At 38.5% G+C, this 15798-nt stretch overlaps 1 long non-coding RNA gene across 1 annotated transcript; it reads right to left on the bottom strand.

Annotated features, from left to right (window-relative positions):
* Window positions 1–2042: 2042 nt before the first annotated feature.
* Window positions 2043–4401, bottom strand: LOC112200497. The gene is made up of 4 exons (XR_002936337.2): window positions 4071–4401; window positions 3608–3673; window positions 2703–2852; window positions 2043–2532 (listed from the first exon to the last, which is right to left on the bottom strand). It is a non-coding gene; the product is annotated as an uncharacterized LOC112200497 (long non-coding RNA).
* Window positions 4402–15798: the final 11397 nt, after the last annotated feature.

Here is a 15798-nt window from a genome sequence, read left to right as displayed (position 1 = left end):
ACATATATAAACTATGCAAATAGATTCTAGTGCATTCCACTTCAATAAACCACAATAGAGAAAGTGAATTTGGGAGAGTTTTGTACCTGCAAGTGAATGTTCCCTTATTAAGGGACATACATATATATATATATATATATATATATATATATATATATATAGGTCGGATCGAGAGCGGACGTCCACAACACAGAAAAAGTGCGGAAGTCGCTCCTCCGGAGTCAGGAATGCGGCGATCGCTGCGCTGCGGGTGCCGGACGCACCCTCTGGACATCTCGGACGGCCTCGAGCAAGCGGCGAAGGCGAAGGCGATCGGAAACTCAGTGGTGTGCGGCGAGCTCGCCGGAAACCATGGAAGCCCATCGAGCTCGACGTCGAACCCTTCGTCGATGACTCCACCCGCTTCTGAACTGCTCCACGTCGTGGCCTGGTTCCGTCCGGCAATAAAAACGTCTCCGTCGCTGTTCGATCGAGGCAGGAGGAGCGATGTCTGCACTTTTTTTGGGTTGTGGACGTCCACTGTCGAACTGTTTTGTATATATATATGCTTTATTAATTAGGGGTCATGGCCATTTACCCAATTTTAACCTAAAAATTGCCCACTTACTCCACTGAGAGTTTTTTACTCCCACTTACCCAGTTTAAACCCAAGTGACATTTTTACCCCCAATCTAATTAATAAACTACAAACACCTCTCTCTCTCTCCTCCTCCTATCAAACTCTCTCTCTCCGCCATACACATATCCATACCCATACACCAGATTTGACCCAGACTCCATCAGCTCATCTGACTCAGGCCATCTTGACGTCGACAGGGACAAGGACGATGACTCCAGCCCGACCAACGATCTCAGTGGCCTCAACGACGACTCCACCTGATCATCTCCTAACATCGGCGACGACTCCACCTGCACACCGCCGCCAGAGACGACCTCAATCTCACCTATACAAGCTGACCTCGACCGCCCAGACGCCTACGACTCCCTTTCCGGCGTTCAACCACCAACCCGAGCCCGTCGATTGCATCCCAGCAGTAGCCAATCTTCTGCTATTCGACCCAGACCGGACCCACCATCGAAAACCAATAATCATCTGCCATTCGACTCAGACCAGACCCGCCATCGACAACGACTGCTCGGTTGGACTGACTGCGTTTCTTTCACCAGATTCGGATCGGGTCGTGGCTGCATCGTCTTCTTCAGCCACCGGTGGTTCCTCTTCTTCTCCGATCTGTGGTTCCTCTTCTTCCGATATGGCTTGGATAGTTGCTGTATCGGATTCGGTTCGGAATGCGTTTTCTTCTCCAATATGGCTTGGTGTTGGGCTGATGTCATCAAGATAGTTTCTGGGCTGTTTTTTTTTTTTTTTTTGGTAAATTTGGTAGAAGGATATAAGGAAAGAAGAATGAAAAAAAAATTTCATTGAGTAGTTATACATGTCTATTGCGAGGCAATAATATGAGTATTGGGGGGTAATAATATGCATATAAATTGATCAATTGTAACTATAGTGTATTCATTTTGATTTTTGGAGTTTATGCAATTCACTAGAGGGCAATAATATGATTAATGGAGGCAATAATATGGTTACTGGGGAGCAATAATATGATTACTGGGGGCTGGGGGAAATAATATGGTTACTGGGTATTATTAGGGAGCAATAAATTCAGACGCCGGAATCCGGTCACCAGTCTGGTAGCCGGATTCCGGTGACCGGTCGCCGGAGCACAGCAAGGTGGAGGATGACTTCTCTCTCTAAGTGAGAAAGAAGGAGAGGGCAAAAAAGTCCCCAAAAAACTAAAAAGAATAAAAAAAGAATTAATTGGGTATTAGGGAAATAATCCCTTAGAGTGTTTTGGGTAAATGAGGTTAAAAAACTGTTAGTGGAGCAAGTGGGCAATTTTTAAGCTAAAATTGGGTAAATGATCATTTCCCCTATTAATTAAGCAAAAGGACTCCTCCTCCTGGATATTAATTTATTAAGGCAAATTAAGTTAAGGAAACACAAGTTCACATTGGTTGAGGACTGTTTAATTAGCGGACATACTTTTCCATTAACTTTAGAATTTAGTACACAACTAGGCAGAAGGCCCGTGCAGTGCTGCGGGTATACTATTGATATGGTTGAATTTTACATCGAAACTATGTTCTAGATATATTACATATTACATATAGTAAAACTATATTACACATTGTTCTATGTTATAGATATACTACATTATAGGCAGATGTTAAAGGATACAGATGCTAACCAAAAATCTGGTGCCTTCTCCAGATTGCAAATGTGGTGTCTCTGCCAGATTTCCCAAAATACAGATGCCAGCGAAGTAGTTGTTTATGTACATTGTGCCAAAAATGGTTAGGCTTGGCTAAAACATGTGAAGACGAGTAGCTATTTACATCAAGTCACAGTCCATGCTGGCTTCTTAAAAATTGGCGGTTTATTCTTGCTGCTCTGTTTCTTTGATTCATTTCTCCAATAATAACAACAATATATCTTGTCCCCAACATCTCTGTAATCATGCACAGTCCCTACCACAAAAAACACATGCTTACTTGCATCAAATAACTGCTATATATATACGATATACGATATAGAAATGATAAACATATAAACATGTGATTGATACTTTGATAAACATATAAAAATATAGTTGCTATGTAGACTGTGGTAAGCATATAAGTATCTGATAAATTTGAACCTTGAATACTTTTTTGATATGAGGCTTGGTCAATTTTACTTGTCCCAGCTTGCAATTCACATCCAAGTAAATTGTTCATGCACTCATTATCAACTCCACCTTATGATATTAACTCCTTCCTCTTGTCTGATTTTAGTAGCGATGCTCTCACTACAAACAACAAACCATTTCACAATAAGAATTTGATATGAATGATAAATTCAAAAGATAGTATTAGAACACAAAACATAAAGTGATGACCTTGAATACTGCTATCAACGGAACCTTCTAACATTAATCGCCTTCTCTTATCAAATTTTGATCCTAATACTTGTTTATCAAGTGGATTAGCAGCAATGTCATAAAATGAATGGATGCTGCCACTATGTTGGTTTTGGGACCAAAATTGGTTTTCTATGATTGCACTTGGTTTGACCAACTAAGATAGGAATTTATCACAGCACGATCCAGTTTTGTAACAGAAAATAGGTTAAAAAAGAATGGCTTCCACTTTACAGCAAGGTAATGTTGCTGACTTGCTAGAGTGTTTCAGGGCTTCTACTTTCCAGGAAGGTATTGTCATAGAAGCCTAAATTGGGGTCTGTTATTTTGCATGGTTGTGCTATAATTTAGGAGATTATATTTGGGCTATCATCACTTCACTCTGCTGGTATAAGTTTTGGTTAGTTGCTTATGTTATATTTTTCATTATATATACAATACTTGCATATAACACTGGGGATACACTTTGGGTACAAAATTGGATTAATTATGAAGTACAGAACTGAAGTGTTTTTAGCAGAAATTGAAAGTATATTCATAGGTTCAATTTTTATTAATGAGATAGCTAGAGATGTTGTAAAATATGAGTAATATGAATGCTGTGAAAATAAAGATGTTCAACTTGATCTAATTTTGGTATGTACCTTCACAAAGGAAACACAAACTGACTTGCCTTAATAAACACTGCAGTAGCTAAGCCTTTATAAACACTGCAAATAATGGAAAATAGAGAAACTTCAAAACAACATAATCTAGGGCAAAAACACACCTCAGATTTGACACGAATTGAACATAATAAAGCAGGAGTTACAATCTCCTTTTGTATTGGAAGACTTTGGGTTTAAATTTGAAATTGCTGAATTCTCAAGGAAAGAACCAAAAACCAATGCAAGTGAAATCGGAAAGAACCAAAAACCCACAGAGAGAATTTGCAGCCAAACAAAGCCCTTAATTTATCAAACCCATGAATAACTCAACCTTACAAACCAAATCCAAATTACCAACTGAAGAGCATAGATTGAACACTCACCATAATTTCAACCATAGATCGAACACCAACAAAAACAAAAACAGAAAAACAACACAGCAATCACAAAAACCACTTACCCAAACTACAAATGAAACTGGAAACAACTGCAAATACAGAGAACTACAAATCCGACTGGCCTCCCCCTTTCTTCACAGATCATGCAAACAACCCAAAGTTCCCAAACAAACACCTTTCTATCTCTATGAGAGTATCTGTTTCTGCTAAAACGAAGACACGCGACAAATGAAAAGCAGTGGTATCTCAGCAAAGCAATACGTGGCCTATGCAATTCCTATAACCAAAGAAGGGCAAAAAGGTCCGGTCACTATTCATTTTGTTTGTCCTCACTTTGTTTGCATTTTAGTATAGTTATAACGAGCAAGAGTGCCCGCACTTTGCTGCAGGAATTAGTGTTATATGTTATTGAAATAACTGCAGTTTAAATGTTTTGTTGAAATTTACAATTGGTTTGGTTTGAATTTATTGATTCCGGTGGAGAAATTCGTGTAACCTGTTTTAATCATGCAATTAAAGAATTCAGAAGGTGTACGTAGCCTTTGAGGTTGGTACAGCTTTTGAATTTTTTAGCTGCATGATTAGAACACATTACACGAAGTTTTCACTGGAATTAATAACTTCAAATCAAACTTGATATGTATAGTTTAATGAAGTTATAAACATAACACAATAATGAGAAGTGTTTGATAAATGTTGCTTGAAAATTTGAGGTTTTGTGCGCTTGTTGTTCCACTAACCTCACAGAAAATTGATCCAGATTATGGTTCAGTCCCTGCAATGTACATTTGACAAATTTTATTACTCATGAAGGGCTATCTATGATATGACTGCAATTTATGAAGTGAGGCACGATGGTGATTGATTTGTATAGTGAATGATTATGCTAACCTTGGAGCACAACTTCTTTAAGTTTCGAAATCTGTGTCTCTAGGAGTTTTAAAAATCTGGTCTTCTGAATTTCTTGAATATATCCATTTTTCAAGGGCTAAATACGCAGAAAACAATGGATTAGATTTTCAATGGGTGAAGTGAGATAAAGAAAAAAGAAATGTTAACAACAATATTAATGAATGGATAGATAAAATTTGACAATATCTGAGAAAAATAAAACAAATTCAAAGAGCTGAAAATAGGTTGACTAAAGTTTCAGTCTATGATGTGGAATTACAGAGGCTGATTCATTGGAAGTTTCACTTGAACACAATGAAAATGCAAAATAGTAACAACATGCTATTGAATTTTGCATGAATCAGAGTTATTGATAGTTAATCATTTGCCACTCATGTTGACTAGTTTTGATTCAAAATGATACGAATATTTGTTTCATGTTTGTATTTGTATTAGAAAGAAATGTTGAAAGCAAGTGTAATTGATAAGAAATGAATCAGTTAGCTTAGCTTATTACACAAATGCAAGCAAAGCAGATAAGCTTCTTGAAGGCCAGCTTTCCATCAACATGCCTCATCTCCAAGTATCTCTTCAACCTGACCTGAATTATAGATTAGATCATTTTAATTAGGTAATAAAAATTGAAAAGGTTTACTGAAGAAAATACCACTCTTCTTTTCTGAACATAGAATCAGACTTACCGATATGAATGTTGTGGTGACTCTTTCCAATGAATGTGGCAGCTAGATTCAAAGTTGCTATGAATGTAGCCTGTGATGTTGTTTTTGTATTGGAGGTAGCGGATTATTCTGCATCGTGCAAGAAGATCATTTTGTCCTATGTTTTCACTTCTTTCCTCCTCTTTTTCTTCCAGTTTATGCTGAATGAACTTTGTAATGGTTGGTTGAGGCCGTGATGAACCAATAGTGTAATTACTGAGAAAAAAAAAAAAAAAAGAAAGATTAAAACAAATTCAATGGAGCAGAAAGCGCACCCTTCATGAAAGGAACAGACAATTAGTTGAGCTGGTTTGTTTTTGGTTCTTCAGGATCCAACCATTAACTTGTTACTCTTTTTTCTTGAAGTTTGGAAGAAATCTTTTTGAGTTCCTTTGCAGTAGTGTTGCATACAAAATTAGTATCCACCATCTTTTTTTTTTTGAACGTTAAAGTATTTGGATTATAATGGAAACCATGAATTTATGAAAATTTACATTTACTCATAGTCTCGAAAGGCAGAGGTAGCCAACTTTCATTAGAACAACCTCTCTTTTTCTACATGTCACTGATCTATATCAAAATTTATTTGGCAAGTATGATGGATATCTATATGCAATTTGCTAGAGATTAGAGTGATAAAACCATTTAATGAAAAGTTATGAAAGAAGTATAATGAGGCAGTTGGGATACAGTGTAAACAAAGATGAAGAGCATTGATACGCTAAAAACAAGCGCTCAACTTAACCCTGCAAGATGTAGTCGTTAGCAATATAGAGTAAGCAGGGATCGTTCGATGCCAAGGATTGAGGGTAACCAATTAATCACAAAGAAAAATAAACTAAGCTAAACTAACAAAGAACACAAAACAAAGAAACTAACTAAAAGAAAGGAAAACAAACGTAGAATAGGGAAAAGGAGAGAGGAAGCAACGAAATAAAAGAAGAAAGGAAAAAAATAAATGTTTTGGGGGTTTTTAAGTTTTACGAAAATTAAAGGAAAACAAAGAAAGCAATTTCGAATTTTAAGTTGAAAAACAATATGGAGAAGACGTTAGAGACTCGGAAATCCACCACCAATTACTTTCGAACAATGTTAAGTTAACCTAGTTTCAATTACTAAGGTGTGAACAGAAATCAACCAAGAAACAAGTCGGAGCAGATCATGTCCCTTATTAATGTTTCCCTAATTACTTAGTCTACGTGAACGCACAATAGCTAAGCCTATCAAACATGCAATCAAGGTATAGAACGCTATCCTATCAACAACACATATAGTGTCAACATATTTGAAGCATTAAGATCTCATGGAAACGATTGATTATAGAGTTGCAGTCTAGTGTGGAACGCCTACCTAGCATGCTCTTCTAGTTGTTTAAAACATCAACTTTTGTTCAAAGCCTTGCATACTTGTGGATTAGAAAACAAAACGATTAGGTGAATTATTTTCTAAACCTAGCTCCAATTACATGCATAAATCCTATGTTCGCGACCATAAAACATACACATGCAAAAGTTTTCAATCAATCAGAGATAAACAACCAACCCACACCATAGATCAAGAAACTAAGTTTAATCAAACATATGTTCTACATAATTGGGGCTTCAAACCTCGCCCCTAACAGAAATTAACTAGCCACACATCGTCTTAAATTTAACAAATAAAAACATGAGTATTCGATTACAAGAGGATAAAAACCGTAAAGAGCAGAGTATGAGAGCCACGAATTCACTTTTAGGCAGCCTTAGATGCAGGCAATCCTTCAAGATGGGGCACGGCAGGAGTTTGATGGAGATGGATGGTGATGTGCACGGTTTTTCCTTCTTGAAGACTTGGGAATTTTTGAGACTTTGTGTGCTAGGGTTAGGAGCAGAAGAGGCGCTGTAGGATGGTCTGTCTCAACGTGTTATACTACTCTATATATATAGAATACACAGCCCTAGTTTCCTTTCCCAATTCTGCTTTGAAAGCCTCTCCTAATTGCTTGAGGATCACTCTACTTGGTGCATAATTAAATGATTTTCAAGCCTTAGTAATCTTCCCAAAATCTTGAGGAATCATTCTAGGACTCTCCTTCATGTTTGCAGCAGCAATAACCTTCCAAAAATGCCCCCAAAATTCGTCCACAAAAGATTTCTGCCAAACAGTCCTGTTTCGACTAGGTTTCGATTTCTTACTCTGAAGCTTCCTTCTTGGACAAGGAACGACTTCGTCTTGACAAGTTTCTGGATGGTTCTTGACTCCCACGTGTTCTATGACATCATATCATCTAGAATGATCGATAACCTTCTGGAAAAACTCCAAGAAAATCGCCGGAAAAGATCTCCCAAAAAGCTTCGTGAAAAGCTGACAGTTTCTGCCTTATCGGGAAGCATACTTCGACTTTGATTTCCTACTGCCTCGTTGATGATTTTGACCTGTTCTTTGGCTGTAGTTGAAGTATAACATCATGTATTCAAGGATCGCTGGTCCTTTCTTCAAATGTGAAGCTGGAATGATGCAATAATTTCTCCTCAAAACCGTTCCCAGAAAGCTGATTCTGAAACTGCAGTTTTCTGCTTTGCAGCAACTGTTTTGCACAATGAATTCCGTGGACTTTCCTTGTAATTTCTGGCCAAATGGTTGATCAAACTTGGTCCTCTGCATCAGTACTTCATGTTTCATGGCTTCGTTGCTCCCTTTCAGCTCTTATTTCTCTTGAATCACTTCACGAACTACCTAAAAAGAAAATAAAGTTAAAACTGACTTTTTAAAGGAAATAGCTAAGAAAAGTGTAAGGGATTTCACACTATATTCGTCGCATTTATGCTCCTATCAAATTCCCCCACACTTAGCTTTTGCTAGTCCCTTAGCAAAATCAAAACAAAGAAAATAAAACAAGGACTCAAAACACAAAACAAACTATGCCTTCAACATTGTTGTCTCAGTAATCTCTTACTTTCATAGCATCAAGATTAGCATGCAACCAAGAATCAATCATAAGTAATTCAAGAGTTAATTAAAACATATATTCCACATATAAGCATGTAAGACACGGATGTGACAATGGTGATGGGTGGAGCTTAGCATGTATCCAACAAGTATGATTCAAACCTCACAGGATTCACCACTCTTTCTTCTCTCCGATCAAGGCTAATGCTTAAAAGCTTTTTCACTCAAATATATGTGAGAGATGATAATATTTTCGACAAACAAAAAGCTCACACATATAAACAAAGAAAAGCTATGTCGAAATATATGTATATTTTTCTTTTACGATCTCATGAAGGATACCAACTACTTGCCGGACGGACCAAACCATATGCTCAACTCTTGTAGCCAATCTCCACAGATCAAAGGTTGCCCATCTTAAGGATCAAAGAGGTCTTACTTCAAGGTTGTAATGGGGTCAAGGTTTAGGGGTTTAAAGAAACGAAAGGGTAAGGAAAAACACAAAGTGTTCTAAAAACTTAGCGGAGCTTTCATTGAAGTATTGAGACATCTTCTTTTAGTCACCAAGGCATCTTGCAACATTGAACTTCTTGTGTGTCTTTATTAAGAGCCGGATGTCATTGTGTTGGACCCTTGCTTCATTCTAACATTCCTTCAAACACTTGTGAAATAGGACAAAGACCGAATTCATCGAACTTAGGCCTTCACTTCAAAACAAACTCCTTATCCACAATGGGGGGACTAAAATCCATAAATACTTGCACTCTTTTCCTTTTCATTGCCGTTCACTTTTTTTTTTCTTTTTCGGCATACATATATTTTTCTTCTTCTTTCTCATGGACAAGTCTTTGTCCCACACTTATTCTTTCTCATCATCTCTTTTGTAGTGCCTTCAAAAACTTATCTGTCTCATGAATTAGCTCCACTAAATCCTTAGAACAAGGGTAGGGATATAACTATACTAAGGTTCAAAGGTTAGGATTTTGAGGGTGATGAAAGAAAAAGGTTTAAATGTAGGCTCAAAGGGGTTAACTAGAGGAGTCCCACGACGGGCACAAATATGGACACAGGCTATTTTTGGCTATGGTGGAATTTCCTAGGTGCCTTTATCCTTTCCAGAATCAGGGACATGTATTGATAAAAGTTTCAACTAGTACAAGAGCAAGTTCTAGTAATCTCTAGAGTCCGTCAAACTTAATCTGTGGCAAGCAGTCAATCAAAGAGAAAGATAATGAGATCACTAAGCATCGCCAAAAAAATAAGAGTATAATTTTTCAATAAACACTCACAAAGAATGGAAAATAGGCTCAAGTTCTCACAAGGGTTATTATGAATCACACTCATCATCAACATGCTCATAATTCTGTACCAAGGTCAACAAAAACCACATCTACTACACATTCATATGCTTTGTATATATCATAATTAACCAAAGAATTATTTAATCATCATCTCAATATTGTGATCCTCTTTTATCCATAATTTCAGAGATTAAGTTCATCCTAGACAGTTGAAAGCAACCTAAGACTCGAAAAACAAAACAAAAACAAGAACTAAAAATGCTAAAAGAAAGAACATAACTAACGAAATTTTTTTTTTTTTTTTTTTTTTTTTTTCAAGTAAGACTCAAATTCCCTTCCCCCACACTGGAATCATACATTGCCCTCAATGTATGGAAAACTAAATCAAACAATGCATAATAGAAGTGTAAAGAAGGGAAATCAAAAAGAAGAAAGGTGAGAAGGTTGATAGAAAAGCTCCCCCTTGTAGACCTCCCAATGCTCACGACCTTTGGAGATGACAACAAAAGACCCCAACCTCAAGACCATAAGGTCTTGACTTCCTAACGTAAGCTCCGTGCGAAGTCTTGTTGCATCTTTGGAAACCAGAAGTTTGTGCCGGCAGCCCATGTTCCAGGTTCCATAATGTTTTTATGCAGCTTCAGATGACGATTATACCACTTGGGGGTGAAAGTGGACATTGCGAGCTTTCTGTGCATATGTGGAACACTTCCTAACTCCAAGCGGTTTGAAAGTTATAGCCCTATAAAGTTAGAGAGAAAAAAACAGAAATTGGAACAGAAATCCGGGCAAAGTGACCTTTACCCACTCAAACCTTTATTCCGGGAGCATCACTGGGTCAATGGACGAGATTTTTGGTCTGAAGGTAGTATACATATAGAGCTTTGAGTCCATGTAAAGAACTCCTCATTTCATCCACGGAAATATGCCCAGTTTTTCTTTTTCTGTGACACAACTGCGCAGTTTTCTGTTTTCCTGGGCTGACCTTGCTGCATTCAAACTGGAACTGGGAACACATATAAACTCCGAATCCAGTTCTGTAAAAACTTACAGAAACTAGACTCAAATATCTTTCGATTCATATATGGCACGTCTTCTGGTCCCTTCTGAGCTAAAAACGGTAGTTGTCTAAAGTAGACGGACTGTACGGTCAGTACTCTGTTTTACAGAAGGAACACTTTTCACACCTCTCTACAACTCTATGACCTGCACACAAACGAAAAACATAAAAAGGAACTAAATAGAAAACAAAGAAAGCAAAGAAAACATCCCTTGGGTTGCCTCCCAAGAAGCGCTTGGTTTAAAGTCTTCAGCCAGACGTAGTGAATGCTTTTAATCTATGAGAGGAGGTGTGTCATGAAGGTCTTCTTCCTCTACGTTGCTCTCCTTAAAGGCTGCGTAGTATGGCTTCAATCGATGGCCATTCACCTTGAACTCATGGCCTGTTTGCTCACTTCGAATTTGCACAGCTCCGTGGGGAAAAACGTAAGTAACAACAAAAGGACCAACCCATCGTGAGCGAAGCTTACCGGGAAAGAGTTTGAGACGAGAGTGAAACAATAAAACTTTTTGGCCTGCTATGAATGTTTTCCCACGAATCATCTTGTCATGAAAGGCCTTAGTTTTCTCTTTATAAATCCGGGAACTCTCGTACGCATCATTACGTAGTTCTTCCAACTCATTCACTTGAAGCTTTCTATGAATCCCAGCGTCATCTAAATCCATATTAAAGCTCTTCACAGCCCACCAAGCTCGATGTTCCAATTCCACGGGTAGATGGCAAGCTTTTCCATACACCAACCTAAAGGGACTCATTCCTATTGGCGTCTTATACGCTGTCCGGTACGCCCACAAGGCATCATCTAGCCTTTGACTCCAATCCTTGCGACTTGGGCTAACTGTTTTCTCCAAAATCTTCTTGATTTCACGATTTGACACTTCTGCTTGTCCACTAGTTTGTGGATGATATGGCGTTGACACCTTGTGTGTCACATTATACTTTCTAAGCAAGGCTTCAATGGATCTATTGCAGAAGTGCGATCCTCCATCACTTATGATTGCTCGAGGCATTCCAAACCTAGAGAAAATATTAGATCGAAGAAAATCTGCAACAACTTTGGAATCATTAGTCCGGGTGGCTTGTGCTTCCACCCATTTTGAGACATAATCCACAGCGAGAAGAATATAAAGAAAACCTTGAGATGAAGGAAAAGGTCCCATAAAATCGATACCCCAAACATCAAAAATTTCAACAACCAAAACATTAGTTAAAGGCATTTGATTTTTAGGTCCTATGTTTCCGGTTCTTTGGCATCTATCACATGTCATACAAAAAGCATAAGCATCCTTAAATAAACTAGGCCAATAAAAACCAGATTCCAACACCTTAAGAGCAGTTTTCTTAGAACCAAAATGACCCCCACAATTTTCAGAATGGCAAAATGTCAAGATATGAGTAAACTCCCTTTCAGGCACGCAACGTCGAATTATACCATCCGCACAAAATTTCCAAAGATAAGGATCATCCCAAACATATTGCCTAGCATTCTTTTTAAGTTTTGCATGCATAGAGCTTGACAGCGAGTTTGGAATTTTTTTAGTGACTAAGAAATTGACTATGTCTGCATACCAAGGTTCACTTACCTCAATTCCGAAGAGTTGTTCATCCGGAAAAGTTTCCATAAGAGGTATGGCGTCCTCACCATGTACAAGGCGGCTCAAATGATCTGCAACAACATTTTCACTCCCCTTTTTGTCCTTAATTTCGACATCAAATTCTTGTAGAAGAAGAATCCATCGAATTAGCCTCGGTTTCGCTTCCTTCTTTGAGAGTAAATACTTCAAAGCTGCATGATCAGTATAAATAACAACTTTAGTTTGAAGTAAATAAGATCTAAATTTATCCAAAGCAAAAACAACAGCTAATAATTCTTTTTCTGTAGTCGAATAATTCAATTGAGCATCATTCAAAGTCCGAGAGGCGTAGTAGATGGCATAAGGCTTTTTCTCTTTTCTTTGGCCAAGCACTGCGCCTACTGCATAATCAGAAGCATCACACATGAGCTCAAATGGTAAGGACCAATCCGGAGGAAGCATGATAGGAGCAGAGGTCAAAAGCTCCTTTAATTGTTCAAACGCAACTTGGCAGTCCGCATTCCATTCAAACGTCACCTCCTTTTGCAAAAGTCGACATAGGGGTCTTGCAATTTTGGAGAAGTCCTTGATAAAGCGTCTGTAAAATCCTGCATGTCCAAGAAAAGAACGAACCTCTCTCACAGAAGTGGGGGAGGGTAAGTAGCGAACAAGATCAACTTTAGCTTTATCTACTTCTATTCCCCTAGAAGAAACAATATGCCCTAGAACAATACCTTGAGCAACCATGAAGTGACATTTTTCCCAATTTAAAACAAGGTTAGTTTCAATGCAACGTTTCAAGATTAATTCTAGGTTTCCTAAGCAATTTTCGAAGCTATCACCAAAAACACTAAAATCATCCATGAAAACTTCAATTATTTTCTCAATATAATCAGAAAAAATACTGAGCATGCATCTTTGAAACGTACCTGGGGCATTGCAAAGTCCAAATGGCATTCGACGGTAAGCAAAAGTGCCAAAAGGACAAGTGAAAGTTGTTTTCTCTTGATCCTCTTGAGCTATGCATATTTGATTATAACCAGAATAACCATCAAGGAAACAATAAAAAGAATGACCAGCTAACCTTTCAAGCATTTGATCGATGAAGGGTAAAGGGAAGTGGTCTTTCCTGGTGGTGGCGTTAAGCTTCCTATAATCGATGCAGACTCTATGGCCAGTCACGGTTCTTTGGGGCACAAGTTCATTCTCTTCATTCTTCACGACCGTAATTCCGGATTTCTTTGGCACAACTTGGACTGGTGAGACCCATTTACTGTCTGAAATAGGGTATATGACGCCACAATCGAGCAATTTGATGACTTCCTTTTTCACAACTTCCATCATTGGAGGGTTAAGACGACGTTGAGCCTCTCTAGTTGGTTTGGCACCCTCCTCAAGAAGAATTCGATGCACACAAGTGGTGGGGCTTATTCCCTTGATGTCAGCTAATGTCCATCCAATTGCAGTCTTGTGTTTCTTTAGCACTTTAACAAGTTCTTCTTCTTGAGATGGCGTCAACTTGGATGAGACTATGACAGGCAATGTTTTGTCATCTCCCAAATAAACATACTTCAAATGATCCGGTAATGGTTTGAGTTCAAGTGTTGGGGCCTGAATCACTGAAGGAAGAGGTTTATTAGTAGATAACTGAATTGACAAAGGGGAAGGAGGTTTACCTTCATAACGTAGATGAGTTTCAACGGAAGAAACGTCCTCAAATATTTGAGGGTCCAACGTTTCCTGAAGTTTCTTCATGGGAATTATGACGCCATCATGGGTGTAACCAACGCCTTGCTCAATGGTTGTGATCAACGTATCTTCTCTTATTGCTTCCAAAACCTTCTGTGCAAGAGTATCAAGTATGTCAATAGAAAAACATGAATCAAATTCAATTGGATACCTCATAGCCTCAAAGATGTTGAATCCTATCACATCTCCATCAAATTCCATGGTTAGAGAGCCAGCATAGACGTCAATTTTTGTCCTAGCAGTCCGCATGAAAGGTCTACCCAACAAAAGTGGCGTTGGGTTTATGGTGGATTCCTCCATGTCCAAGATATAAAAATCCGCGGGAAAGATCAAGTGATTAACCTGCACAAGCACATCTTCCAACAATCCTTTCGGAAAGGCCTTAGATCTATCCGCCAATTGAATAATTACGTTATCAGTTTTAAGTGTACCTAGACCTAAAGATGCATAAACAAAATAAGGCAAAACATTTATAGATGCACCTAGATCTAACATGGCATTCTCAAATCTAGTGTTACCAATAACGCAAGGAATGGTGAAGCTTCCAGGATCTTTGCATTTTGGGGGAAGTTTCCTTTGAATAACAGCTGAGACATTCTCATTCACCTTCACAACCTCCTTTTCTCGAATTCTCCTTCTTGTTGTACAAAGTTCCTTCAAAAATTTTGCATATTTGGGCACTTGCTTTATAGCTTCAAGAAGGGGAATGTTGACTTGCACCTTTTTAAAGGTATCCAAAACAGCCATGTCGCTTTCTTCTTGTTTGGACTTAGCAAATCTGCGAGGAAAAGGCATAGGAGAAAGGAAAGCATTAGTATTAACCGGGATTGAAGAGTTAGACATTTTACCTTTGGTTTCTGGTTTTGTTGGGGATTGCAATGAGCCTTCAATCCTGGACGTAGCAGGGTCTGGGATTGCTAAGTCAGTTTCAATCCTGGAAGTCGCTGGGCCATTGTTTTCCTTCCTCTTCGAAATTGGTGTTTCCTGTTCTTCATCAATGTGCACTGTGGTGTTCATTTGTGCCTTGGGGACGTCATTGATGATCCTTCCACTTCTAGTGGTGATGGCATTGGCAGATTCAAAGCCCCCCTTTGGATTTGGAATAGTATTACTTGGCAGCTTACCACCTTCAGGGCCTTTTGTCATAAAATCAACCACGTGACCAAGCTGTTTCTCCATTGCGTCCATCCTCTTTTGCATGAGATTCTGACCTTGCATCAAATTGTTGGTTTGATTTTGCATTTGATTTTGGTTCTGCAACAAAGTCTGAGTAGAAACAGTTAAAGTTTTTATAATCTCATCATAGTTATTAGAAGAAGAAGATGAAGAATTCGAAGGATTAGAGTTTAGAGGAGCCTGTGGCTTTGGGAAGAAGCCTGGAGGACGTTGATTGAAGGCTTGAGAAGCTGGTTGGGCGTTTTCATTGTCCTTCCAACGAAAATTGGGGTGATCCCTCCATCCAGGGTTGTAGGTGTTAGAATATGGGTCATTCCTTGGACGTTGGTACCCTTGTTGGAACCCTAGGGCGTTGACACCTTCAAAGTTTCCTCCTTCCATGAGTTGAGGGC

The sequence above is a fragment of the Rosa chinensis genome, chromosome 4 (genome assembly GCF_002994745.2).
Source record: "Rosa chinensis cultivar Old Blush chromosome 4, RchiOBHm-V2, whole genome shotgun sequence".
NCBI lineage: Eukaryota > Viridiplantae > Streptophyta > Magnoliopsida > Rosales > Rosaceae > Rosa > Rosa chinensis.
Note: the sequence above shows the minus strand (reverse complement) of the source record. Positions and strands in the feature narration are given on the sequence as shown.